Source organism: Anser brachyrhynchus (genome assembly GCF_964034855.1).
Source record: "Anser brachyrhynchus genome assembly, chromosome: Z".
NCBI classification, from domain to species: Eukaryota; Metazoa; Chordata; class Aves; order Anseriformes; family Anatidae; genus Anser; species Anser brachyrhynchus.
The window spans coordinates 13,709,225-13,735,899 of record NC_137697.1 but is presented as its reverse complement, the minus strand read 5'-3'; the positions used below and the strand labels follow the sequence as shown (position 1 = coordinate 13,735,899).

Sequence of the window (26,675 nt, the reverse complement as noted above, 5' to 3'; positions counted from 1 at the left end):
TGTCAACAAACAATAATTTCTCCAGGGAAAATCATATCCATTTAATTAACAGAAATTGCCTGTTACTCCCAACCCTTAAAAAGAATGGAAATTCTAACATAGTTTAGGACATTTTACTTGTAAGATTTGGCTCTTGTGCACATGCTCACCTTCATTTTTGCCAAAGTCTCAGGAACTTAACGGATGAAGTTAAATGTGTGTGTAGAATTTGACCACTGCTCTTGAAAGCCTCAAGCAAGTTTAGCAAACAAAGCCAAATATAGAAAGATTAAGATTTATTCTGACAAGTACAATATATATTTGGTTGGACTGCATCAACAGAAAGAATTTTGTTTAAGTGGTTTCAACAAAATTTAGTAAATGTCTTTAAAGCCCTCTGTATTTTTTAACAGTGCAAATCTCTTCCTGCTGGGGGAGGGAGAGTGATGTGAGGACCCTTTAATTTCTGGGATGTGTTTTTTCATAATGCATAATATTATAAAAATGTCCTAATAGCTTTTTTTTTTTCATTAGTGTTTCTTTGCTCATTTCTGATGCGTTTCAAATGAGCATACATTGATAAAAGAATCCATTTCCTATAAATCATCTTACACAGGCTTGCTTATTCTCTTTTACATTCTCTGCATTTTGCTAAAGGAGTAATGCTGAGAAATACATGAAACAATCTTAAAGATCAAATGGGAAATTAACAATCTGAACTGTAAGAAATCTCATATGGTCTGTGTTGATGTGTATACTTTTAATTACACTTCATTTATTAAAATACAGTTATAAGCCCAACGCAAAAAAATATTCAACAGTTGGAGTTTGTCAAGTTTATTAAATAAACCAAATTTTAAAACATTCTGTAAATGATTTTTTTTAAACCATTGACATAAATTGTACACTTAGTGAGATTAAGTTGCTAGCCCTTCCCTGCAGCTTTGCTGAAACAAAAAACAATCAGAAAATAACAGCTGCTCATTTAAAAGCTGTAAAGTGTCTGAGAATTTCCTTATTAAAAATAGTAATAAATAAATAAAATAACACTTCCACAGAAGTGATTCATCATTCAGGTTATATCTTCTGTCTTCCTCTAAAAGGCATAAAAATTAGTTGAGTGAAAAAAACTAACAACAACAACAAACCAATGAAATGGCTGCTATTCCCATAGCTTGTTACAAGTCTTTGTGTAAAATCACATTTTCTTCCTTTAAAGTGCCACTTAGATCTGAGGAAAAATGCTTTAAAAAATGCACAGAATGGAGCTCTTTTTCTCTCTCTCTCTTTTTTTTTTTTTTTTCCCCAAACTGAATAGGTCTACATAATTGGTGAGGGCACAGTCATCTCATAGTATCTGTTTTTTAGGTGCCAGTATTTAAGTATTTGGGTGCCACAATAGCAGCATTGGTGTTTTGTCTGGGACATTATTTCTTGCTAGAAGTTTGCATGATACAGTTTAAGCTTTTCAAACGTGATTTTTTTTTTTTGAAAAAGAAAATATTAGAATACTTTATAATAGATACATCCTGTGTCAAGTTGGCTAAGTGTTATCTATTGTAGACAATTTTCTATCATGAGAGAGAAGCTAATCTGTACGGCATCAAAGCACACCTTATTATTTAGATGCTTCGAAGGTTCAAATGTTAACTTCCAGTGTTTTCAAATGTTAACTCCCAGACTGTTGGAGTTCTGCTTGGGTTTTTGATTGTAGACTGATTAGCTGTGTTATGTCACTAGTATAACGAGAAATAATCTTTTTTTTTTTTTTTAATAAAAAGGAGGAAATTCATATTTCTAGCATTCAGTTTGGGATATGAAGCAAATTTCACAAACTATTGTGGGCTGCTATTTCTGTTTGCTACTATCTCTAGGTTGCCGTAGATGGTACAACATGGATGAAAGATAAGGAAGAATTCGACTTGAAATTCTGGGATTAAAAAAAGAATCAGATGTCTTTTCCAAGACAGTCACCATATGATTGCACTGCAGATGGAGAAAAAAGCCTTAAGTTTTTGTCTCCTATGCCCCCCTTTATATACTACAAGGGAAAATGCATCATGTTCGCTGAGTGGGAGATGTATTGCATTTTTAAAGAGTACGTAAGGTTTTTTTTTCTGCTCGGCAGGGAAAGTATATAACACATAAATTGTTAACTCTCCAACGAATCTTCATCTTGCAAACAGAAATCAATCAATTCAAAGAAAAAAATCAACACAAGCATCTCACAGACAGTGAGGTGATATTAAATGACAATATTATCTAGCGATGTTTCCATTGGAGTATAAACATGTCTCGGTTTCATGCTCTGGGAAGCAGCTGGAGGAGAGTAAGGGATACTTGCTCCTCCTCACTTTTGGTGTTTAAAGAGTATCCTAACCACGACGGGTTTCATTGGATGGGGCTACTAATTATTTTGTAGTCAGAAAGTGCTCTATAAAAGGCATAAGAGAGTAATTCAATGCAGTTTCCTTTTATCTGCCTTCCCAATTGATGTCTATACAGAGCAAGCGGGGCTCCCCAAACACGTCAGTCTGTTTCAGATACACAAGATTAAGTAGCAAGTGACATTCAAGAGCAATCGGCCCACCCAGGAGGAGTGAAACCAGCGGAAAAGCTGTCAGATTCCGCCTTTTCTCCATTAATCTTGAAGCTTTTCAATGCTGCCAGGTCGCATCTCCATCAAACAAGCTGGGAAGAGTGTGGGCTATTTTCTTTTGGCTCACCCCCTCCCCTCCCCATCGCCCCCATTAACCCCTGCAGTGCCAGGGTCGTGTTTGGGAACAGCTCTTGTCGTACCCCCAATAGGTGGGGCAGCATGTAGGGCTGGACGGAGCCCAGGGTAGACTTTGTCTTAGCTGCAGGCTGATATTTAGGTGGCTAGAGAAGAGACAGGCAGGGATTTCTTCCAAGATGGAACAGTTTTGAACACTTGTACAAGAAGGAGGGAAATAGCAGGTGTGTTTATCTTCTATAGACAGACCATATAATAAAGTTCTCTCTTCCAGGTCTTCCAGGTTTGGGGAACGAGCTGTGTTTTCAATAATGTTAGCTTAGAAGAGGGAGGCAGTTATGCTTTCCTTCACTTAGGGGTAAATTTTTGCCAGTTACAGTTGAGTTGGTTGCATCAGGTGAGATCAAGAATCTGACCATGACACAGAGGTATAATTCGTTCTTGCCCTGGGTGGTTCCTGCAGTGTGCAGAACACGTTGTGTAGCTGTCACAGAGGAGGCGTTCAGGCTGGCGGCAACCTTCAGAAGTTGAATCATAGAAGCAGAGGGTGGCTGAGTGGCCGGAAAGTGGCACAGATTGTGAAGTGCACATGGCAGGGATAAGTGATAATACACGTTGGAACAGGAGCCAAGTGACTGTGTTCCTCTGATATGAGAGGATGGGTCTGTTTGAAAGGAAAGAGGCCTCTTTCCTTCATTTCGTAGGGATGGCAGCCTGAGGATGATACTGGAGAGGGTGTGGTGTTGAGAGGGAGGAAACTATGGTGGAGGTAAAGTCCGGCTCTGAGAAGCTAGACACGTGAGCCTAACAGTTGGAGCTGTGAAACCAATGATCCATGTAGACTGAATCTCAAGTCAAATGTCTTGGGAAGGTGATATGGATAGATACCATCACGGAGTGATAGCTCATTGGATAGTCTTCTGTCTTGCAGCTTACAGATAAGGAATTCCCCTAGGCAGAGGTGGCATCTCTCTCTCTCCACCTCCCCCTTTTTCCTGTTTTGTGATTTTATTTGTGATGCTGATGTGTATTATTTTTGCTCAAGAAACCTCTTATGTTCCTCTCTCTACAAGTGATGTTTGGATTTCTAATGATAGCAGATATAGGGACTGTGGATTAGTTTCTACCATAGTCTTCCACTCTACTCTGCGCTGGTGCGGCCTCACCTCGAGTACTGTGTGCAGTTCTGGGCACCACAGTACAAAAAGGACATGAAACTGTTGGAGAGTGTCCAGAGGAGGGCTACAAAGATGGTGAAGGGCCTGGAGGGGAAGACATATGAGGAGCGGCTGAGGTCACTGGGCCTGTTCAGCCTGGAGAAGAGGAGGCCAAGGGGAGACCTAATCGCAGTCTACAACTTCCTCACAAAAGGCAGTGGAGAGGCAGGCGCTGACCTATTCTCCTTAATCACCAGTGACAGGACCCGTGGGAATGGCGTTAAGCTAAGGCAGGGAAGGTTTAGGCTGGACATCAGGAAGAGGTTCTTCACCGAGAGGGTGGTTGCACACTGGAACAGGCTCCCCAGGGAAGTGGTCACTGCACCAAGCCTGTCTGAATTTAAGAAGCGATTGGACTGTGCACTGAGTCACGTGGTCTAAAATTTTGGGTAGACCTGTGCGGTGCCAGGAGTTGGACTTGATGATCTTTATGGGTCCCTTCCAACTCGGGATATTCTATGATTCTATGATTCTATAAATTAGAGAGTGAGAATTATGATGAAAGGAAGTCCAGTGTGTGCTCTGATACAATTAATATATTGGTATTCTCTTCCTCATTTTCAGGCATGATCAAAGCCAGAAATGGTCAGAGGCTGCAAACTAAAATGATCTCAAGTCTCCAACACCTGAGTTGATGAGCCTCGGGGTGAGATTATCAGGATTATCAGGAGATGATGACAATGGTTCGTCTCCAGGAGACCAGAGCCTGCAGCCTTGGATGTGCTTTGAGTGTTTCCACCAGATCTCACCTTGCAGGTTAGAGAGCGAAATCTGTTCTCAGCAATTCACTTGCAAACAGTTGTTTTTTTTTCTTTTTTATCTTTTAAGCATTTTATGAAGAGTTCTTTTATTGATGTTATCTAAATCACTTCTAGTTTCTCCTTGTTAGCTACTGTCTTACTATACGTATTTTATTTAAACATGCAAAAATTGCATTTTAAAATACATTTTTCAATTTCTGCTTAAGTATGCCAGCAGTTAATATGTTTCAACATACATAGATTCTTAGGCTAAGCGTGGAGATAATAGGCCTTCACCATTTTTCTAGACAGCTGCTTTTGGTGGCTAACTGTGCATAGCATTCTGCTCTGGCTCTTTATAAGTCCCCTGGCTGAGTAGTTCCACTGAATTTTTACCGATATAAATAAATTGGTCACTCTCCCGATACTGTACAACACTGCCTGGTTGGCAGTCTGTGTAAACTTAGTTAATTTTGTATGCAGACAGCACAATCTTCAGCAAATGGGCTATTAACACCTTTAATGGTTGTGACAGAGGAAGCAGGTTATTGGAAAAGCAGTTGTGTCATTATCAAATGCGCATGCAGAAGGACAAATGGAGTGATGTACAGAATACTGGGGGGGAAAAGCAGCCAAAGCTGAGAAAAGCCAAAATGGATACTTAAAAAACAATAGGTGTATTGCATGGGACTAGTGGGAGCAACACCACCACCCTGACTTTGTTCAGACTGCACTGGGTGAAGGGAAAAGATGCTTCATAAAACAATATATAAAACAATAAATATCCCTTAGCTACTGTGCTGGCTGCAAGAGCCAAATACCACTGTTCAGTATAAAAGCAAAAGGGAGACCTGCTATGCCATGAAAGAAGGAGACATGAAGAGTTTGGTACATCTAAGAGCACAAACAGGCTTAAAGACTTAATACTTTCATGAGGAAGGCTGAAGATTTCTAGATTTGGCAAACCAACATTAACCTATTAAATACTGAATTTAGGTAGGGAGAATTTGTCTATGTCAGAAGAGATAAAGACTTTAATATTAAACCAGGTTTAATCTCTAATTGACTGCTTGGATCTGTGGTAGCCTGTTGTCTGTTGTGAACTGGTGTGGTGCAGTTTCGTTAGCAGGTGTGATAGCAGAGGTCTTTACGAACAATCATCTGATTTCAGTCAAGCCTCTCCCCCCCCCCCACTGTTTTGTTGAACATGCAGGCAGAAACATATGGACGTGCTGAGATAGTCACCAATGTACTTCATGTTTACTATTCTTTGGTTTGTACTCAGAAGTCAGAGCAGGAAAAAATAATGACATTACAGTGCTAGTGTAAGAGCTGAATAGCCCACTTGAATAGGACACCCTTTCCCCATGCTCACTACTCACCCACGCACCTGGCATTCACCAGGCCCACACAGCCAGTATGTCCCACTCCTAATTTTACACAATGGCTAGACATGAAGTTTTTCCATTATGTTCATCTATAATTCAATGACATTTATCTTTACTAACAACTACAGTAGCTGTCTGTTCTCCACAATGGATTACTGCCAATATACAGAATTGAATGACCTTAAAATGTCTCCCTAAATATCTCTCTGCTGTTTCTTTTCCCATGCACAGTCTCCACCATACTCTCCCCTTTCAAACTGCCTCCCCATCCCGTACTGAAAAATAAACTTATATCAATATTTCTTCCTTCAAAAATAAAATTGTTCTCCCACCTTCCTCTTTCTTTCCATTTTCTAACTTCATAACTCATGTCCTTTCCTCACTCTTTTTTTTTCCCTCCTGTTGTATCTATTTATTTCTTGTTTTGACTGCCTGGTTCTGCATGCCCTCTTAAGATAACCGATCTGTTCTGTAGCCCTTACAGCATCTATACTCACTTTATGCCACACACCTTTCTATAGTCATAAGTACTTCTGTACCGCTAATTGCTCAGTCTGCTCACATTGCCATTTCCATTCAATCTTTCATCATGTGCCATGAGCTTTAGGCTCCAATGCCCTTCCTTTCAGTCATTGGAGTTATATTTCTTTGCTTCTTCAGCTTCATTTTTACAGCTATATGCTAAACACAGGGTTTGGGACATTTTGTTTGTGCCTGCTAGGCCATGCTAATTAAGGCCAGAAGATCTTCATGACTTGTAACCTCAGTGGTACTTCTGGGTAATCCTATAGGATAGCAGTATATTTTGGAACCAAATTTGTTTCTGAATTTCCATGCAAAATCTCCCCTTAAAAAAGAAAAGAAGGTGGTAGGGGGGTGGCTTTGACATCATCTCCACATAAGTGTCAGTGCTCAGATGTGGTCATTCTCTTTGAAACAGCTCCTTTCCACAGAGTGTAATATGTTCCATTTCCACCAGTTTATCTTCCTGGATAGTCTCAGTGTTGTATAATGAAAAACAACCAGAAATTCCAAAGGTCATGAAAAAAAAGTTCATTACATTCCTGCCTCTGTTTAACTTTCTTCCACCCTTCTTTTACTTCCTTCTTCTTTAATTTTTTTATTTACAGCATAATTCAGACATGAAGGTTAACTATATATATATTTATTTAATCTAAAACTGCAATCTGTGAACTGAAAAAGATCTTGCTTTCATCAAAATGGTCTTTTGAAACCTGCACTATTTTTTCCAGAAGCACAAAACCAGCCTGGAAAGAACTACATTGCTACTTTATTCTCACTCCTCTTCTAGTGTTTCCTAAAAGAATCAGACTTCACTGGATCAACAGATTCAGACGTGTTTTCCTGATAACATTATTAAGTTACTATCTAATGTATATGACTAGAATAAGTGATGTTCTAAATAATTGCCAGTAATCATACCTTAGACCAGACTGACTCACAAATAAATATAAGTAGGGCCAACATTGGTATGTTTAACATCTTATCTAGCTATTTATTAAATTCAGCAATGTTTCCCGTGTCATTGTCAGGAAAATGTAAGTAAACTTCTGGCAGAGGAAAATATTTAGGAACACTGTGACACTGTTAATACTTATTTATAGGGGGAATCATCATGTTCTCGCAATGATACTTAGAGCAACATGTTCCAAGAACATTTCTTTTCTTGTGGAGAAGCTCAGAGGAAGTTGAGCCCTGACTTTCATACACTTACAGTGTAAAGGAAGGTAAACTGAGCATACTTTGCAACTTCAAATAGAAAAATTAGAAGTCGTGAGTCTACCTGAGCAAGTAATAATTTTTTTTCTTTTTTTTTTTTCTTTTTTCTTTTTTTCTCAAGTGCCATAAAGTAACATAATAAATAACTGCTCTAGAGCAGCTTTTATCTCTGTTTGGGTAGTAACTCAGGAATGAACTCTGAGAAAGTGTGTGTAATTTTATTGAAAAAAAATCTAGATCTAGCAGACAAAAGGTAGGAAAATAAAGTGGAATGTCTAGTAGACTTCTAAATCTCTCCAACCTTATACTCAACAGGATTTGAAAATCCTTTTATTATCAAATTTCAAAAATATTTGTGATTTTTTCATAAACTGTTTTATTGTTCTTAGCTCCATTCCAGTTACTGCAGCTGATTTATATACATATATTCAGTTATAGTTTAGAGGCTTTAAAATATTGTTTGTCAGCCTATACAGAAATGGTTACATTTTCTGTTATTCCACTATAACAGTGATGCAAACAGGAGCTGCTGTGGACCACAGAATGTACAAAAACAAGCATAGTCTGGCTGCTGTCTAATGCTGGGAGAAAAAAACTGAAGACTGGTTTTGAAAATGGATTTTTCCATATAGGTATCATTGATCACTTTGTTTTATGTTTACATTTCTAACCCGTCCTCCCCTCTCAGTTTTAAAAGAGAGCTCGTGCAAAGTAATAAAAGAAAGACAACTCAAAGCTACAGCCTCTGGGGTTTCAGAGCAACTGCTATATATTGCATTACAGGAGCCAGAAACCATGAAAAACCTCAATTTTTATGTTGGACGTACTTTCTAATAGAAGAGTATATTGACACTACTCTCTCAGTAAAGTGGAATTCTCCATGTCACTCTAGCTGGGGACTTCTGATGTGTTCAAGCACCTGCACAGGATTCGTATTCTACACACGTAGCAAAAGTTTCAACGTCTGACTTTGAAATCATAACTTACCTACAGTAAAGTAGTAATGTAGCAGCAGAGTAGCTAAAATGATAGACCTGAATTGTATGTCTTTTTTCTTTTTTCTTTTTTTTTTTTTCCAGAGGATGACAAAGAAATTCCCCTGGCACCTGCTGCCAAAGGTATTTTGTGTTCTGATCATTGTCCTTCTTCCTCATTGGTACACATGCCTGCTTTGTTATGCACACATAGTCTGACCAAAGGGTAAGCATGTTTGCAAAGACATTTTTGGCAGCAGGTTTGCTATTTTCTGAGACAGTAGATTTTAATACCAGAAAATGTGACAGGACCTTCGCTGTAATGGTGCTGTGCAGTCTCAGGGAACTTAACACAAAATTTTATAGCTGAGGTGTGAGAGAGACTCCATGTTGCATGTATGTGAGGCAGTGGAGGGTTTAAAGAGCGATAGTGTAAAAAACAAGAATAGTGCAAATTATTCATTATCAGGATAATAGTTACAAGATAAGAGTAATTTGTTATTATACATTGGAGCTTAAGAAAAATGTCCGTTACCTTGTAACTTCTTCCTATGTACCCCTTTCCAAGAGCAGTGCAAGCTGCTGCATGCTCACCTCTGCAAGCCAAGGGACAGCCATTGAAATCCCCACAGACAGCTACTGCACATCGGTATTCTTTCACATTAAGAATGAAACATATCCAGATTGATCAGTTTATCATCACTCCATCCATCCTGAGGTTCTGCTACACCTTGACAGACAGGTATCAGTGAGGAGCTCAGCACTAGATACACCCAGCAGCGTAAGATACCAAATGGGAAAGAACACAGAGGCAGGCAGAACTCAGTTGAGTTAACATCCTTTGGTTTGTTTGGTTGGTTGGTTTTGGGGGTGTCGTTTTGTTAGTTTGCTTACTTGCTTTAAGATAAAATCTGTTTAGTTTTCTAAATCAGCCAAAAAGCTTTAAATTCTAGATCTTATTTGAAAAATAACATCCATTGTGATAAGAGAATTCAGGCAATGGAGTCATACCCTTACTGGCTTACCACATGAGGTTGAAAGGTTGTGCCTGTTCATAGTAGTGGAGACCGCACTCACAGGGTGTATTCACTAGTATAGCATTACACCATTTTTTCTGGTCTGTGACTTCCTGGCCCGCTATCATGGGTTCATGGCACCAACAACTACATTTTTAATGCCACGTAGAAAGAAATGCTTGCTGGTGCTGTGTTTTGAAAGGCAGACCTGCCTTGGCTGTTTAGGCCAGATGCTTTTTGTGAAAGTGATGCAAGAGCAACAGAATTTACTGTGATGATTGCACTTGCAGTGCAGCCATCACAGTAAATTCTAGTTCACCAGATATGGATGCTCTTCAAGACAGCATGTTCAAAAAACAACAGCAGCAACTTTATAATTCAGAAATGAATCAACTATGCAAAGCCTGGTTTGGTGATTTCATCTATACTTTTTCTCACTTCTGGAGTCCTTCAGCTTGCTCTTCAGAGTGCCTGGTGTCAGTACCATGAGACAAAGTTTAGCACCTCACATCCACGGTAACCAAACATTTAATTCCTTGATACAATTTTTTGATCACACACACACATGCGTGTTGCTAATACCATCTGATTGATCAGTAGTTTCCAAATCCACTTTAATGCTAGAACAAATGCTAAACCTACTTTAATGCTAGAACAGAAGGGAAATTCTTGTGTCCGTAGCCAAGCTTCAGCTCTTCACACACTTCCCTTGCCCCTTCCCTCATCTAAGATATATATATACACTTGTATATATATGTATCATCTGGTATCTCCCCCAGTGCAAAACATCCTCTAGTCATTACACTGCAATGTATTTGAAGGACTTGTTCTTGAAAGCTGTTTTAGTAAAGCAGCTGTCTAATTAAAATAGTTACGTGCTACACAATAATCTATTCAGCATATCTCTGTTGCCAGTTTTTAAGAACCAGCAACCTCAAAGGATAAATTTTGCCACAGGACTTAGGAATTTCATGTAAAACTCATACTCTGTTTGGTACCTGGACAAAAATTGTTTGCTTGAATTCTGTTGAAAATTTTTAAAAATGAACTTTGTTTACATTCTTTGCTTCTTTTAGAAGAAACTGTTATTGTCACTGTTGTAGAAGAAAAGAAAATTTTGATCCACTGGAAAAAGTTAGTCTAATGATTTAACTGCGTTGTTAATATTAATTTCATTCAACTCTACACATTTATCTATGGTGGTTTTTTTTTTTTTTTTTTTTTTTAATCTGTAAAGTTAAATTACAATTCGTTTAGTTTCATGACAAGGGAATGTAATTTCAATAAAAGTTTACACTTTTTGTTATAAAAACTTAGTTTGTCAGTCCTTAAATGAGGAACAGAAAAGCAAAGCTATCTAAAGAATATCTTAACACATTGCCTTTCCTAAACAATTTGGGCTTAGCAAATCAGCATTTGTTGCAATCCTGATATACATTGACCATTGTCACATTGCAGTCTCCAATCTTAATGAATAACTTCCCTTTCTCCTTCATCTATCTTATTTGTGACTACACACAAATAACCACCAGATTAGCAAGCTGTGTTGCAAATGGAAGGTAAATAATAGTAGTACAATCACCACCATGGGCACTGTCATTCTAGTAAGAAAACAACTCCCATTTGTTATTTGTTGACTATAGTCAGCTGACTTTTCCTTGTTGTTTTAAAGTTTATACGTAAGACAAAGTATGTAGGGGGAGGTGATAACATTTTTAGGCCACCTGATGATAGATTTCTCTTTAAAAAAAAAAAAAAAAAAAAAAAGAAACTGAAAAGAGAGATTTATCCTCAGTTTCTAATGCTTCACATTTCTCTGTTTTAAGATAAGTTTCTGTTAGTCTAATCTAGTTCCATGGAAATGTCTCATGTATCAAAATATATTGAAACTGAAAGAGTTTCTAAACCATCAGAAGACAATTAAAAACTACTGGATTAATCAACTTCATGTTTGATTACAATTTACTTGTTAATGAATTAACAGTGTTTATCTGAAATTTTCCTTGAAAACAACAACAACAAAATTCAGAGCACAAGTTTCTTTTTTCCCAGTGTTTATCTGAAATTTTCAGTGTTTCCATTTGATCAGACTGATATCCCAGGTTCCTTACAAGCAAAGTTCAGAGTCTGGCTGGTAAGCCACTGCCAACTTTTATACGTTTCCTACTTCTGAGAAAATTATTTGACTGTGATGTCTTATACTTACATTATCAAGTGCTGGTGTGAGTTAACTGCAGTAACACATTCCTTCACCTCCAGAGCATCACCAACTCTAATAACAACAAACCAATTTCCACTCCTATTTCAAATAATCTTTTTGGCTTTGCGTTGGACAGTATTTATAGTTGGAAGCAAACTGGTTGAACAGAAACCTTCAGTTAAGCCTTCCCTTTTGTCTTCAGACTGAAATGTACTTTCAGTATTGGAAGAGGCTCATTCTTTATGTATGGCCCTGTAAAACAAAATAAGTTTTATAGATACACTTATCTTCTAACAACACCTGGAGACAAAGCTATAGAGAATACTCTTGTCAAAAGAAATATTGCCAGCGGTTAAAATTGGGTATGCTCAACTTGGTCCTGCTTATCTTGTAGCTCTCTGTTAGAGTAGCTGTCTTAATATTGAAGAAAACTATACTCTGCCATGAGATTATTAGTGCTCTGAAAGTGGACAGCATCCAAGGCAAGATAAGGCTTTGTTTAGAGTATGTCCATTGATTACCACTTATGTTACAAAAGGAATAGTTTAAGACAGAAATGGCTATTGTAACAATTTGGGAAATGGAAAAAGAATGAGATAGAAAGTGATCAATGTGTTTAGTAATCAAATGCTGAAAAGTAATCTGATAGTTTTATTATTATTATTATTAGTAGTATTAAAACAGAAAACACTTACCAGAGAGGAATTATTGGCTAAATAGGTGTATGAACTGGTTATAGGCCAAATTAGTAAGGCAACTGGAATAGAAAAATCAGTATTTCAGAGGTAAGCCATTCTGGACTGGTATTTGAAACGCCGTAAGGATCACAAGGAATATAATTTTTCATGAGAGCAACTCACAAGTGTGTAAGTGGGATTTGATGCCAGGATAGAAGTCATTCTGATGTTGAAAATTAAAACTTGTGATTTGTATCTTGGGGTGGTTAACTTCTTGTATCTGTAACGGAGGCTTGAAAGGAGACTGAATTTCCATATATGTATTTTGCACTGTATTTTAAATACTTTAATCCTGCCAGCTGTTTACCTGCAGGGGCCAGAAGGATTTACATTTTCCCTCAGTGCATAATTTGGCTTTTGGGGAATGAGGGTAGGCAGGGTTACTTTCTTTTGAAGCATTAGAGAATGGCTGCAGAAAGTGATGGGATATTGGGGCAGAAATCATTGGTATTTTTTTATGCTGGACAAAAACCTTTTCGGCCCTGCTCAGTTGTTTAGGAAAACCCTGACTGCCCAGGTCAATCAAGTTAAGTCCATTATTAAGTATAATACAATATTAAGCATGACCACTAAGTACAATATGCATTCCTCTCCCAGGTTCAGCATGTGTTGGCAGACTGTTGACAGAGTCTTTTCCGTTTTCTGCCTTTCTTTGTGGTATCAAGTAGTGTTCATTTTCTAGAATCCCCTACGCATTTTCTTTAAACAAATGCCCCGTTACTGCTAAGGCTGTGGTAGGGATGTTCATGACATCTTTATTTTTTTCCTACTTCATTCTTGCATATTATCCTCCCTGACAATTTTTTTTTGTCTTTATGCTGAAAGTTTTGGGTTAGATACAGAGTGGCAGAAACTTTTATATAGGATTTTGAAGTTTCATGGGGAAGTGCCATAGTTACATATTTAGGGCAGTCAGAGCAGATAGTTTTGTAGACAATTGTGGAATTTGTGGTTAGCTGAGATTGTTCCTTAGCCCTTCAATCTCACCAAATAATTGTCAAATCTAAGATTTTTAATTTGCTTTGGGAAAGACTGAAAAAAGAACTGTGTCTGAAATCCAAAGGCAGGACTGAATCCCCAAGCAGGCACCTCAGTTCAAGAAAGAATTAATTTGACTGGAACATTAGTCATGAAAAGTCCTGCTCTGTGGGACTAGAGCTATTCCTGTGGGAAGCAGACTGAAGTTCAAGGTGTTCTGTGACGGTAACTATTTAGAATAGGTTTGCTGTCCTAAAGAACATTAAGTATAGGCAATTGCTCCATATGTCCTTTAATTGAACATACTGAGAACATACAGTTTACAACAGACACTTTATTTTTTACTTTTTTTAATTTTATTTTTTAATGTAGTCACTCATATGCCCTTCTCTGTTTCACTGGTTCATCAGCTGGAAGAGTAAGTTCTAGCTTCTGATGGTGCAGGAATATAATAATCACTTATCTGTGTTTCCATTCTGACTTCATTGTGTGCACAGGTTGGCAGTATAGCAGGATTTTGTCTTTGGACAGTGATGCTGAAGATGTGATGTTAAGGGTCACAACCTTCTACGCCAAATGGCATTAAAAGCATTACTGCAACTTACTTATCACTATTTTTGGTACTGTTCCAAAAGCAGCCCAGAAGATTGGACGGCCTACAGTAGGGTCCTTGCTCAGCTTTGTAAGATGTCGCTCAACACCTGCTATCCTCAGGCTTGACACTTGGAGACTATAGGCCACTTCATTTATTTCTTCCAGATGTATAAAGCCAACCACTAGTTCTACAAGAAGATTTATGTCAATGAGCTATTTTTGGAGGAGGAACTCCTACTGAACCACCTCGGTCTTACATCTGCACCTTGATGGCGCAGCAAGGTGCACCTTGAGTGCTGTGCACACAGCAATAGAAAACCCTATTCTTCCTAGAAGGGAAGAAATACTGATAGGGCTAAAATAAAAGTGCTTATCCCATTTATTATGAATTCCCTGACAAACATACTGGCTGGCCAGAACAGATTAGTTATTCAGGAAAGGATCAGTTTTCTAAAACCACAATGATCCAACCTGCTGGAGCTAATAGGATATCTATTCCCTGAGCAGAATTGTGATGATCCCTTAAAAGAAAAAGCACCTATATATCCTTAGTTGTTACTGAGTGAGTAAGTTATATTTGGAATTACAGCTCAGATGTGGATAAGACAGTATAGGATGTAGACAGAATACCCAGCAATGGTTAACAGTACGCAGACATCAAACCAGTTGGATGCCCTCAGGGAAACATTTGAACATAAGCTTATTTGATTAAGCAGCATTTCAATCTTTATTTAGCTAGATGGTAAGCATCTCTTTCCTATCACTGGATTAGCATTTGCAAGGGACCAACAGTGAAAAACACAAATACTCACTCAAAGGAGACCAAATTGTTTCTTCTCCTACAGTTGCTGTTTTATTAAATCTATTTGTGCAACAAATCTTTATCTGTTGTGCATAAGAATATTTAATCCAGAGCTGTTACATGTTCCTCATTTGAGTCTTAGGTATCCCCACATCACATTCAGGGATGTGTAAAGGGACAGATCAAAGCCAAAGGCCTTTTATTTCCTTCCTTTATAAATCTGTTAAAAGCTTTTTAATAGCAGGGCATGGAATACGTGTGTGTGTGTGTACACACACACTCACAATACAAAAAATAGTTAATTTGTGGAAGTAATTCAAAGGAAGGAGAAAAAAGTATCATGTATTTTACTCTTGGACATGACTTCAGTGGCAGGAGGTAATTGCTGAGAGTCTGACTGAAGATTAAAGTACCACTCTATCAAAATAAGCATACATCCTAGACTTGTCCCGCAGGGAGCAGTGTTTCATAAATGCATAAACAGGTGGTATAGTGCATACTCCAAAGATGGGAGTATTTCCAAAAGAAGCTGCAGAAGCTTTTATGGAGTAAATCTTTATCTGTCTGGGGAGAAGATTCTCATTTAGCTATCTGTTAACATAGTGTATTTGAGTTAGCAATCCATATGGATTAGTTTGGGGAGAAAATGTGCAGCACTGCTTGCAAAAATGGTTTCCTTTTTTACTTTTTCAACAAAACCAGTCACCTCAATTGGGTTGTGAATGTTTTGGTAAGATGTAAGTCATCAAAAAGTCTTCTAACATATACAGCATATGAAGCCTTTTTATAGTATTTAAATGATTGACATGGAAGGCTTACAAATATTTGAAGGACAAATTTTTGCTTGGGTATTAAGGTAAAATGGAATTTTATTGGTTCTCAAGAAGCAGAATTAAAATACTCATAAAAGGTCCTATAGTCACACAGAGGCAATTTAATAAACAAAATTAATGAGTCAAAAAACAGCCCCCATTCATTTCACCTCTGATGCTAGAAGGGAAGTGCTCAGTAACTGCAGAGTAACCACACAGCAATTCTTTTGAGCATCTAAGAAGCTGGATGGATTGCTGTCAAGTACAAAGAAAAGCTGATAGTTGATCAGACTCCCTGAGTCTCAGGGAAATAGGAGGAGCGCTTATTTGGATGAACATAAGATTGCAAATTTTTATCATCAGCATCACTACAGGTGAAGGTTGTGAGAACAGCCTTATACACTGTAACAGGATCCTTCCACCAGACATGACAGAATGTTTTATTCTCTGAATCAGGATGTCAGGCCAGAAATTCTTGCATATAACAAAGACAAAATTTGGCTTCAAGAGAAAAGGATGTGCCCAATGGCACGTGACTAAGTATTCTTAGATCCAGGGTTATTGCTGCCTACGGATTTCTCTAAAATTGAAGCTAGTTTTACTGATTCCTGTTGATGCTCTGAAATCCAGAGTTTGCAAATTCTATTCTGCAGGATGGCATTAGAAATTATATTATTTTTCATTCTAAGCCAAAATTTGGCAGAGATTTGAGAGACAGCATATTCTGCCTGTGATCTGGCAAAGAAGATACCCTAAATTAACTAGAAGTGGGTGGGGAAATATTATCCCTGAGGATCTTGCCTGGAAATAAAACATGGAGCTTTTGAAGTTCCTTGCAAAGAAAAAAAAAAAGTGCAACAGAGAAATAAACTAGAGCAACTAATAGTCACACCAGCTTCCTAGGATACATCAAATCTATACTGAAGTTCTGGCTCCAAATCTGACCTAGGTCATTCTCATAGGAGACAAGTACCCTAACCATATTTAGACACATTGCCAGCTTCTGTCCCTTGATTGGAGCAGTCCTATTCTATACAGATAACTAGGTATTAGTTGGGCCAGGAAAATGGAGAGGAATTCCTTAGAATTCCTTAGAGTTTGGGAATTCACCTGGGATGTAGCAGCAGCAGGTGCAAGTCCCTCGAGTGTGCCTTCCCAGATATTATACTTTCCAGCTATTGGCTCATCTTATGCAAGTTCAGTGATTTGATCTGAAGTGCCTGGGCGGCAAAATATTTCAAAACTCATGTTTACTTAAGCCAGAATTTCCTCATAAATCACAATGATTTCAATGAATCCACATTTCCCAACATTAGTTCATTTTTTTCAGAGAATATTTTGCAAGCTGCCAAGACTGAGAGCTGTTTATGTTGCTGACAACTTAAACAGCAGGCCTCTGATAGGTTAAAAATAATTCAAAATGAAGCCTAAAAATAAAACCTTCTTGAGTTACCCTAGTACTAGATTAATGATATGCCACAGATAAAGAGAGTTAAGTGCCTAGACACTACTAGCAATTCTAATCGCAGATGAGACGGTTGGCTACACTGCCATTTTATGCCCTCAGGAGATGGAGAAGGTCATTCAAGTGCACAGATGTGGGATGCTGAGCCTACTGGCCAAAAAAGAAATTCCAAACTCCAAAAAACGTTGCGCCAGGATGGAATACATATAACCACATCATTCAAAGAATGACTGTGAGTCTTTAAGGCAATGCCTATGGAAAAGAATAAAAGGCCCAACAGGCGCCGGTAAGAACTGGATTTTTGTGTGACACCATTTGTTTTCTATTATGGATATTTGCGTCTTAGGTTAACATTCCTCTGAGATAAGACTTCATACCTGATAACATTCATCCTCAGGCCAGGCCACAGATATATGTCCCTGGCACCATACAACTATTTCTATCTGGAATCCAAAATACTCCCAAGAACCACATCACTTTGTCTCTCAGTTTTTGTTGTTGTTGTTTCTTTTTTTTTTTTTTTTTTTTTTTTTTTTGGTGTAGAGACCTTGTCAGAAAAAATTGCCCGGGAATAGAAAAATGAATCGTGATCCTGGAAAGAGACCCTGAGCACATATGAAAGACCATATGGTAATGATCAAAGTTGAGGAAAAACAAAAAGCTGCCTTCCACCTGCAAAACAGAATTGTCTGAAGATAGTGAAATGGGAATGCTTTGAAGATAAGCCATCATGCAGTGTGGGAAAAGGAGGCAAGAAGTGAAACCTGGTTTTGAGACAATTTCCTAAGGTGCACTCTGTGATTGGTGAGTGGGGGAGCCAGGTGCTGATTATTTTCTACTCTGTTCTAACATGTAAAAGTCAGCAGCAGCAGTGCTAATTGCATTTGTTACCTGCTTTTCCACATAACCTGCCTTCCAGCGGATAGAAAGCAGGCAAAGGAGAAACTGAAAATGATCTCAGCTCTTTCTCTGAAAAATATTTCAGGTCTGTCATCTCCCCTTCCTGAAATGGGATTCCTGTATTGCCTCCCATGTTCTTCTCCTGGAGCTCTTTGGGAAGATAAAGGTTTAAGTTCAAACATGGGCTCTGCATTTTCTCTCTCACATTTCTTAGTCTGAAATCCGAAGGTAGGCACTGATGGGAAGTGAGGATGCTATTTTGGAGGTCACATCCAGAGAAGTGAGTATACCTAACTGCATTCCTGTTGTGTTCACTCGTAGCATCTATGCCTCCGTCAGAAAATATGTAGAATCTTCAGACATTGGCAGGACTTCATTACTGAACCAAACTACTAGTGTGAGAAAAAAGAAAGGTAAAGAAGGCATTTCCTAGCCCATCTTTGTAGCAGGGACAGCTGCCTCAGCCATCTTTTTTAAGGGCGGCAGGAAAATACCTGGAACTTGAGATATGACAAAATAAAAATAAATCTGTAATTCAGGCTTAAGCTGCACAAGGCAAGGAGAGTCAGATCTAGTGATGTCATTTTGACAGTTTCAACATCCCTCAGTTAGTTAGATAATATTTTACGGATCAAAAATTAATCATCGCTCAGACACGAACAGTGGTACTGATGACTGATCTTGACATGCTTACAGTGGAGATAGCAGCAGCTTAACTAGTCTCTGTTTATAGTCATATAAGCGATTATAAGAACATAAAGGTGGTTACCGTGGCTCCATCTAGCCCACGTCCTGTTTCTTATGGGGAATGAATGTAGGCAGCCGTCTAGGTCTGCAGGGATGCCTGCTGAGTCGTATACCTTCGAGTATTCTCACAGCCTCCAGTCATTTATGCATAAGGGATTTCTAAGCTGGAGGTGGCTTCTATGTGTTTAATAACCTTTAATGATCTCTCCCCCCCGCCCCCCAATAGCTTGTTTAGTCTCTCTTTTCAGACATATAAACACTTAGCATTCACATCACGCCTATGGGAGTAGACAAAAACGTACCTCTGAAGCTCAGTGCATCTCAGCTCTTCAGATTTCTACACTAGCTAAATGGATCAAAACCTACCAGCTATTAAAGGAATCCAGTTTAAGTGTGGATATCTGCACTGTGGACAGGTGGGTAGTTCTCACATCACCTCACATAGAAGCAGATACTGTACAAGTTACAGTGATGGGCTGCAGCAAAGTTGTTTCCAATTTACCTTTCTTTTTAAAATTTGGATTATATTGACAGTGGCAGGTTTTGCTTTTTTATAGCTTAGTTACTTAAAAATAATTTTGTTTAAATCATTTGATTTACATAGTTATAACACTTGCACAAGTACAAAATGTGGAATCTAGTTACTGCATGGTTTCACTGATGTTATTTAGCACTACTCCCTGTTGAGCCAAACGAACCATTCTCTCCTCTGAGTTGCTCTATGTATACCTGCAAAGAGCGATTGCAAACCAGGGATTATGAAAGTGTTAAAGAAAACATATTTAATTGTAGTGGTAACACATTTAATAGTTTCTTTTATAGTGTTTCAGTTCCTTTTTTTTTTTTTTTTTTTTAATCTGATCTTATGCCAGTTGTGATTTTTGGGTATTTTACATGTTTAAAGTCTACACTTCAGGACGTTGACTGGTGAAGGAACTTTGCTGTCAGTACCCCTATAATAAACTCGAAATCTGTCTTGCCAAATAGAGAGAAAAAATGCACCATATAAAGCTAAAAATCTCATGACCTATGCAATATAATAATAAATGAGACAGTCTACAATGCAAAGGCCATGCAACTGCAACATTTCCCCAGCCATGTCTAACACTCAAAAAGATTTTCTCAAGCACTGTGCAGACACCCCAGATGAGGCAATAAAAGTGGTCAGGTGGGGGTGAGGGGGAAGAAAGCAAAAATACATTTCATTTCTGAGCAGCTCTCTATGTAATTTTGACAAAACACCTACTTGGCAGCAACTTATCAGATTGTCTGTAAACCAAAATGGTGAAACATCCGAGCACTGATCAGAGAATATATTAGGGACTGGTTGTAGTAAGTGTTCTGTTCAGATTTTACATTTACAGTATTTCTCAGTTTGATGTTTTACTTCCCTTAGCTGGTTAAAGCAGAAGGCAGCAATGACAAGCCTGCATTTGATTAGAAAAATCATCTCAATAGACTGACTAGAACTTTGCATACATATTCCTGTAACAGACATCCAAGGCAGGCTAAAAGACAACTGCTTTACTTGATAGACACGCTAAGAATTTTCTCATCTTCTCTACATAATGCAGAAAATTTAAATATCTTCCAGTATTTATATCTGCAATAGCTGGGTAAACAGTATCTTCGAGTCTTCCTTGCTACTTCTGATTATAGTGATACCTGTTAAGAATAATTGTACTTACTGTATTGAGTACTGTAAAGCCACTGTTTTACTGGGATATTTTAGGAAGGTAACCTGTACGTATATGAAAATACTTAATATTCATTTAAATATTTCTGCAATATTAAAAAATAATTTTGAATCTGTGAAGTTTAGCCACATGTAAGTACCTGAGTATGATAACTGGCTTTTAAAAAGCTGATGATCACTACTGTGAAAAAAGAAACACCCTACTTATTCTTTTTTTGCCCCGAAATATCCAGCATTTCCAGCTCTCCAAAAAATGCACAAACTAGAAGTTTCTTGCTAAGTGACATGTATATACATGGTTGATCCTGTAGTTCACATACACTAGCAAAATCCTAGGTGTAAATTACATCCCCAAATCCAAGCAAGAACTTGACACAGTTTGTATCCAGAATAAACACACATATATGTGTTTATATTCTCCACTTAGTAGTTAAGATAGACAAACTTTCTGTTGGTCTGTTGTTACCTTTTCTTGCCTTTTATTTTTAGGTGCTACACTAATTCAATTCCACACATAATGTGATATTAAAGTACCCAGTGATGAGTCAGGAGTGTCTAGAGCTCCCACAGACATACTAACTTTACCACTCCGAGGTGTCGCCTCAGAACTTCATGCACAGTTTGGCAGGTGCAACACCCCAAGCAATGTATACCACTGAATACATGCTAGCTACATTAGTCTGGGAAGCCCAAAAGTTCTTTGCCACTGAATTCCAAAATTTGCTATGTGAAAATCCTCTGTAGATCCAGATGGATTACTGGAGTCACTTTGTTCACTGACTCCCCTGAAGGACATGAGAAAGTGGGCTACAAAGATGGTGAAGGACCTACAGGGAAAGATACGTGAGGAGCGGCTGAGGTCACTTGGCCTGTTCAGCCTGGAAAAGAGGAGGCCAAGGGGAGACCTCATCGCGGCCTACAGCTTCCTCACGAGGGGCAGTGGAGGGGCAGGCGCCGATCTATTCCCTTTAGTGACCAGTGATAGGACCTGTGGGAATGGTGTCAAGCTGCGACAGGGGAGGTTTAGGCTGGACATCAGGAAGAGGTTCTTCACCGAGAGGGTGGTCGCGCACTGGAACAGGCTCCCCAGTGAAGTGGTCACTGAACCAAGCCTGTCTGAATTTAAGAAGCGATTGGACTGTGCACTGAGTCACGTGGTCTAAAATTTTGGGTAGACCTGTGTGGTGCCAGGAGTTGAACTCGATGATCCTTGTGGGTCCCTTCCAACTCGGGATATTCTACAATTCTACATGTGTAAAGTGAGTTACTTTCTTAAACAGCCAAACTGACCCATCCTTTTTATATTTTATCTGTGCATGGCAGTATATACAGAGACCACTGGAGGGGAATAAAACAAACAAACAAAACAAACCTGACATCAGATTTGTCATGTTCTGTTATTCAGGTCAAGAAATAGTTTTAAGCGAAATGTTTAAGCTACAGATAATAGTTCCACAATTTCAAGTTTCTTTAGGCCTGACAGCCTTCCTATTTATTCTAATCACGTCTCCAAAAAGTTTTCATTTATATTTTCTGTGCAGGAAAGCTTCCAGGCAGGGACATTTCTATGATCAGTCATGATAAATGTGGATGAGAAGAATCCTTATTTTAAATCCAACTGAAATTCAACTTTCAATACAATGTCAAAATAATTTACCTTTTTGTTGTTATTATTGTTGAGTTACTGTAGACACATTTACTTCAGAAATCTTCTGCTGTTGCTGATACTCTCTAGCATTAGTCAAGTACTTAAAAAAAAAAAATCCTCCTCAGAATGTAAGAAGATGACAAGGACTTACCAAAGAAAGCTACATTGCCAGACATACTGTAACTTATCATATGACTGTCTAAAATTATTTTGTAGGTTACCTCAGGTTTATTTGTAGTTTTGTTCTTTTTGGAATAATAAAATATGCTGGCATGCCCAGTAACCAAATGTAAGGTCAGATGTCTGTATGTCTGGCAACAACAAACTACACAAGTTCCTGGTGTGAAATTACAAGTAAAAGCTAAAACTAGTCCAAATTAACTTTTCCTTCTCTACCATGACAAAACTTTGCAGATACGGGTAATTAAATTTTCCATTTCATAATATCACTTAATAGTCTGATTGTTTTAAATTATCCATCAAAATGCACAGTTAAGGAATATAGTAGATAGAAATCTGAAAATGTGCTCTTAGGTCCCTGACAGTCTTTAGGTTCCATTACAACATCGTAATTTTAAGTTTTAAATATTTTTAATAAAAATGTATTCATAGGAAATATGAATGCTACCCTATCTTCAAAATAATGTGTCCCATAAAAACCTTTAAAATACCTTTATTTTTTTATTTATATTTTTTTCACAACACAAGCAAAATATATCAAAGCATACGCAGGTACACACCCACATTTAGTAGGAAATCTAATACTGCAAAGAATATATTAAGTATTTGTATGTGAATTCAGCAATAGGATGGGGAGCATTTACTTGCAGCATTTTAATTTTGTTTAGGTAAGAGAAAAGACAGCATAGTATATAGATTAGGGTACTTCCGAGCATTCCCAAGACAGATAATGTTGGTTGGTATGGTTTTTTTTTGTTTGTTTTTTTCCTATGACAAAAGATGACAGGAAGAGGGAAATGCAAATGCAGGGTAAAAGAAAAAAAAAAAGAGCTAAAATTCTAAAATTTAGCCAAAATATTCCTGGTTTTAAGCAGAAATTATAGTACTGCAGTGGCCAATCTTCCAAAAACCCATGCATTAAAGCTTCCACATGGTAAGAGGCATAAAATAAAAGAAATGTACCACATACCTTGTAGACCTGATAGGAGTAAAAGTAGTAAAGTTGTGAATGTGTGAAGCCACATGCTATTCTAACAAGCTATAGTTACACAGAAATGCATGCACACAAAGTAACGACTTCAAAACTTTCTTAAAAGCAAGCACATTCACCCATATGTAACACAAATACTCCAGATCTCATTGTGACATGCAGTTTCCCAATAAACCAATGAAAGATAAGCCTTTTTTTTTTTCTCAGAAAATTGGTGATACTGTAGAATGATTTGATAAAACTGAGACAGGACTTAGTCAAGTAGCAGATTTCTGCCTCCAGAACTCCTTCACATAACAAATACGCAGAAGTCTGCGTGTAGACTTCTAAACCTTAAAGGTTTAAACCTTAAAGGTGTAAACCTTCAGGTTAGGCCTTGCTATTTTTTTGTGTAAGCCTCTCCATAATAATGGATGCTACTGAACTGCAAGAAAAAGTTCCCAAATCTACACAGCTCAGTGCAAAAGTAACACCTATGTAAGGCATCTCTACAATGTTGGCATGCAATCGTCTTGTGATTCTTTAATATTTTGTTTGTTGTTTCTGTTTAAGATTGTAAGATATCTTAGATGCATGCAAATTCCACTGGGTAAATAATGTGCTTTATTTGTTGGGAACTTTAAAGTCTTCTTTCTTCCATGAAGAATTTTGATGCTTCCAGAATTCTCAAACATCGCTACCAGGAAAACATCTGATTAGTTGTATGCAGCACAGCTACATCCACCACCACCAAGATGAATCTCTAACCTCATTCAGCATTTACACTGGACTCCTGAAAATCACTTTAGATTTCCAATGTCAGATCAATGGTTGAGGATACTCAGAAGACTAATTATGGTACCTGCTGTCTTTTGTTTTGATATATTCTGTATTTGTGAACAATTTTACCTGTCATAACACAGGTAAAATCGACATGTGGATAAAAGCTGGTGTTCAACAATGAAGCATTCACTTCTGAAGGAATGTAACTAAAGCTGATCAGATCATCTTGTACAATTTAAGTTTAAGTCTAGTTCTGTAGTACTCTGAGTACTCTGTCACTCTGTATGTTAGTGAAAGGGGAATGAAGTTTAGTATCTAGTGTTTTTTTTTTTAATATATCTAAAATATAATCCCATTGGCACTAATCTTTTGTCTCTTGCAAACTGTAGCACTCAATTTTACTCCTATGTTTCAAAAACTATAGCAACAATAATCAACTCTACCAGTGTCAGCATGCTCATTCTCAAGAACCCCTACATCCTAGATCAAAAAAATGCCCAAGTCCTAGGAAAGTGGTTGGAGGAAAAGAAAGGCTTGGCTCAAACCTCACTAAATAACTTCAAGGTGGGGTGCATGTCAGAGAACCATAACGAAGATGTGTGTGAGTATATATATATGTATAGATAGATAAAACAAATGAACAGCAGCAACTTTCTCTACCCTCTTTAAAAAGAAATTTAACAAATGCTCTTTTGAATATTGTCATTATCTTAGCTGAAGAACCAAAAAAACTCTGCTCTATGTGAAACTGTTTCTAGTTACGAGCGGTATGGATTAACATAAAGCAGCTCCATAGATTAGGCTTCCAATAATCATGACAGATATTTAATGTTTGTCAGTCATTACCGTGGACTACGTAATTTCAAAAATCAAGTTGCGCATCTGCTGCATTAGATACTCAAGCACTTTTCTATTTTAATGTTGACAACTATCTCACAAAGCTTGAAGACAATTAAAATAAGATCTTCCTGATCTTCACTTGCAAAACACAAAAGGAAGAAAAAAAAGTCACCGAATAGCCTTTATTATTACTGTCTCATTAGTAAGGACAGCATACTTAGCTTAGCTGAAATACAAAGAGATGCAGTAGATTCTGGACTGTTAAGATTCTAGTTTGGTGCACTTTGGTGTTCCTGGAGGAATGTAGGCTCCACTGCACAATGCAGCATTCAAAATTCAATAGGAAGATGAATTGAAGTAATAGTTCTTGTCTGTGGTAGGAAAACAGCGACATCAGCCAACTGGTTGATTACACTGAAACTGTGTCAAAAACAATGGTTTAAACAAATGTTAGCCAGCATATAGGGCAGCTGGTTAAAACTGAAACAAGTATATAAGCAAATCCAGACAACATAAGGTAGTTTTATGCCTTCTTTTTGCTAACATGCAGTGGATAGCACTTCCACCATTCCTGATCTCCATGTGAAGAGAGCTCAACTGTTTCTTTTGTGAGAGCTGGTTAGGATAAAATTCTAAGTTGCATGTGAACAAGGTGTACCTTTTCCCCGCTTTGTAATAAATTTCTCTGATCTTGTGTTGATACCTCAATTTGTTAAATACAATTTAAAGGAAAAAATAAATAAATCAAAAGCCGCAGACATGTAAGACCAAGGATTCCAAACATAATGTTGTAGATTATTATAATTAATGATTTAATGTCTTGTAACACAGACTGAGTTTAGACTATATATTCAATGTTAAGTCTGAGATGCTATCACGACATCTTTTGTTAGGCAACAGGAAACTTCAATGCATATAAATATGCAACTAGCAATAAAAAAAAGTATAATTATATAATTAGTGTATGCTGATGCTGTGTGAGGCACCTGACACTCTTTGGACTTAATTCGTGAATATTTAACTGGTTTAGTTTCATGCTGGAAGAGCACCACAGAGAAATAATTATAATCTCAGTCTTTTGGACTAAGCCTCCTGTATATTCAACACAAAACCACTGGTTTATATTGAAGTTATTCTATCTTCTTATTCTGGAATAATGTCAGTATTGATTTGAGCAGAAAGGACCTTATATAACATATATTTATAAAGAATTGTGTCAATTATGGTCAAATGTTAATTTTTGTATATCACACTGCTATTCATCCAACAGATTTATCTTGTATATAATGAGAAAAATACACTTCTGTTGAGAGTTTGTACATGCAGAGTTGATACGTTTAAACAAGATATTGAATATAAAATTACCCAGAAAGATAAACCATAATCTTTCCTTAAAGTTGCAGCTGATTTCGAACATTCCTTCTGATAGATTCCTAATGCAGCAAATTTTTAGAAGTATGAACACCCCAAATCTCCTCTCCATATAAGGAAGTTTGTAACAGGTTCAATTGGAGACATCAAAAACATTTTAAATA

At 37.6% G+C, this 26,675-nt stretch overlaps 1 long non-coding RNA gene across 1 annotated transcript; it reads left to right on the top strand.

Moving 5' to 3' along the window:
* The first annotated feature begins 193 nt into the window (after nt 1–193).
* Nucleotides 194–26,552, top strand: LOC308185900. Its single transcript, XR_013943813.1, has 3 exons — nt 194–8,430; nt 8,878–8,916; nt 17,920–26,552. It is a non-coding gene; the product is annotated as an uncharacterized lncRNA (long non-coding RNA).
* The last annotated feature ends 123 nt before the right edge of the window (nt 26,553–26,675 follow it).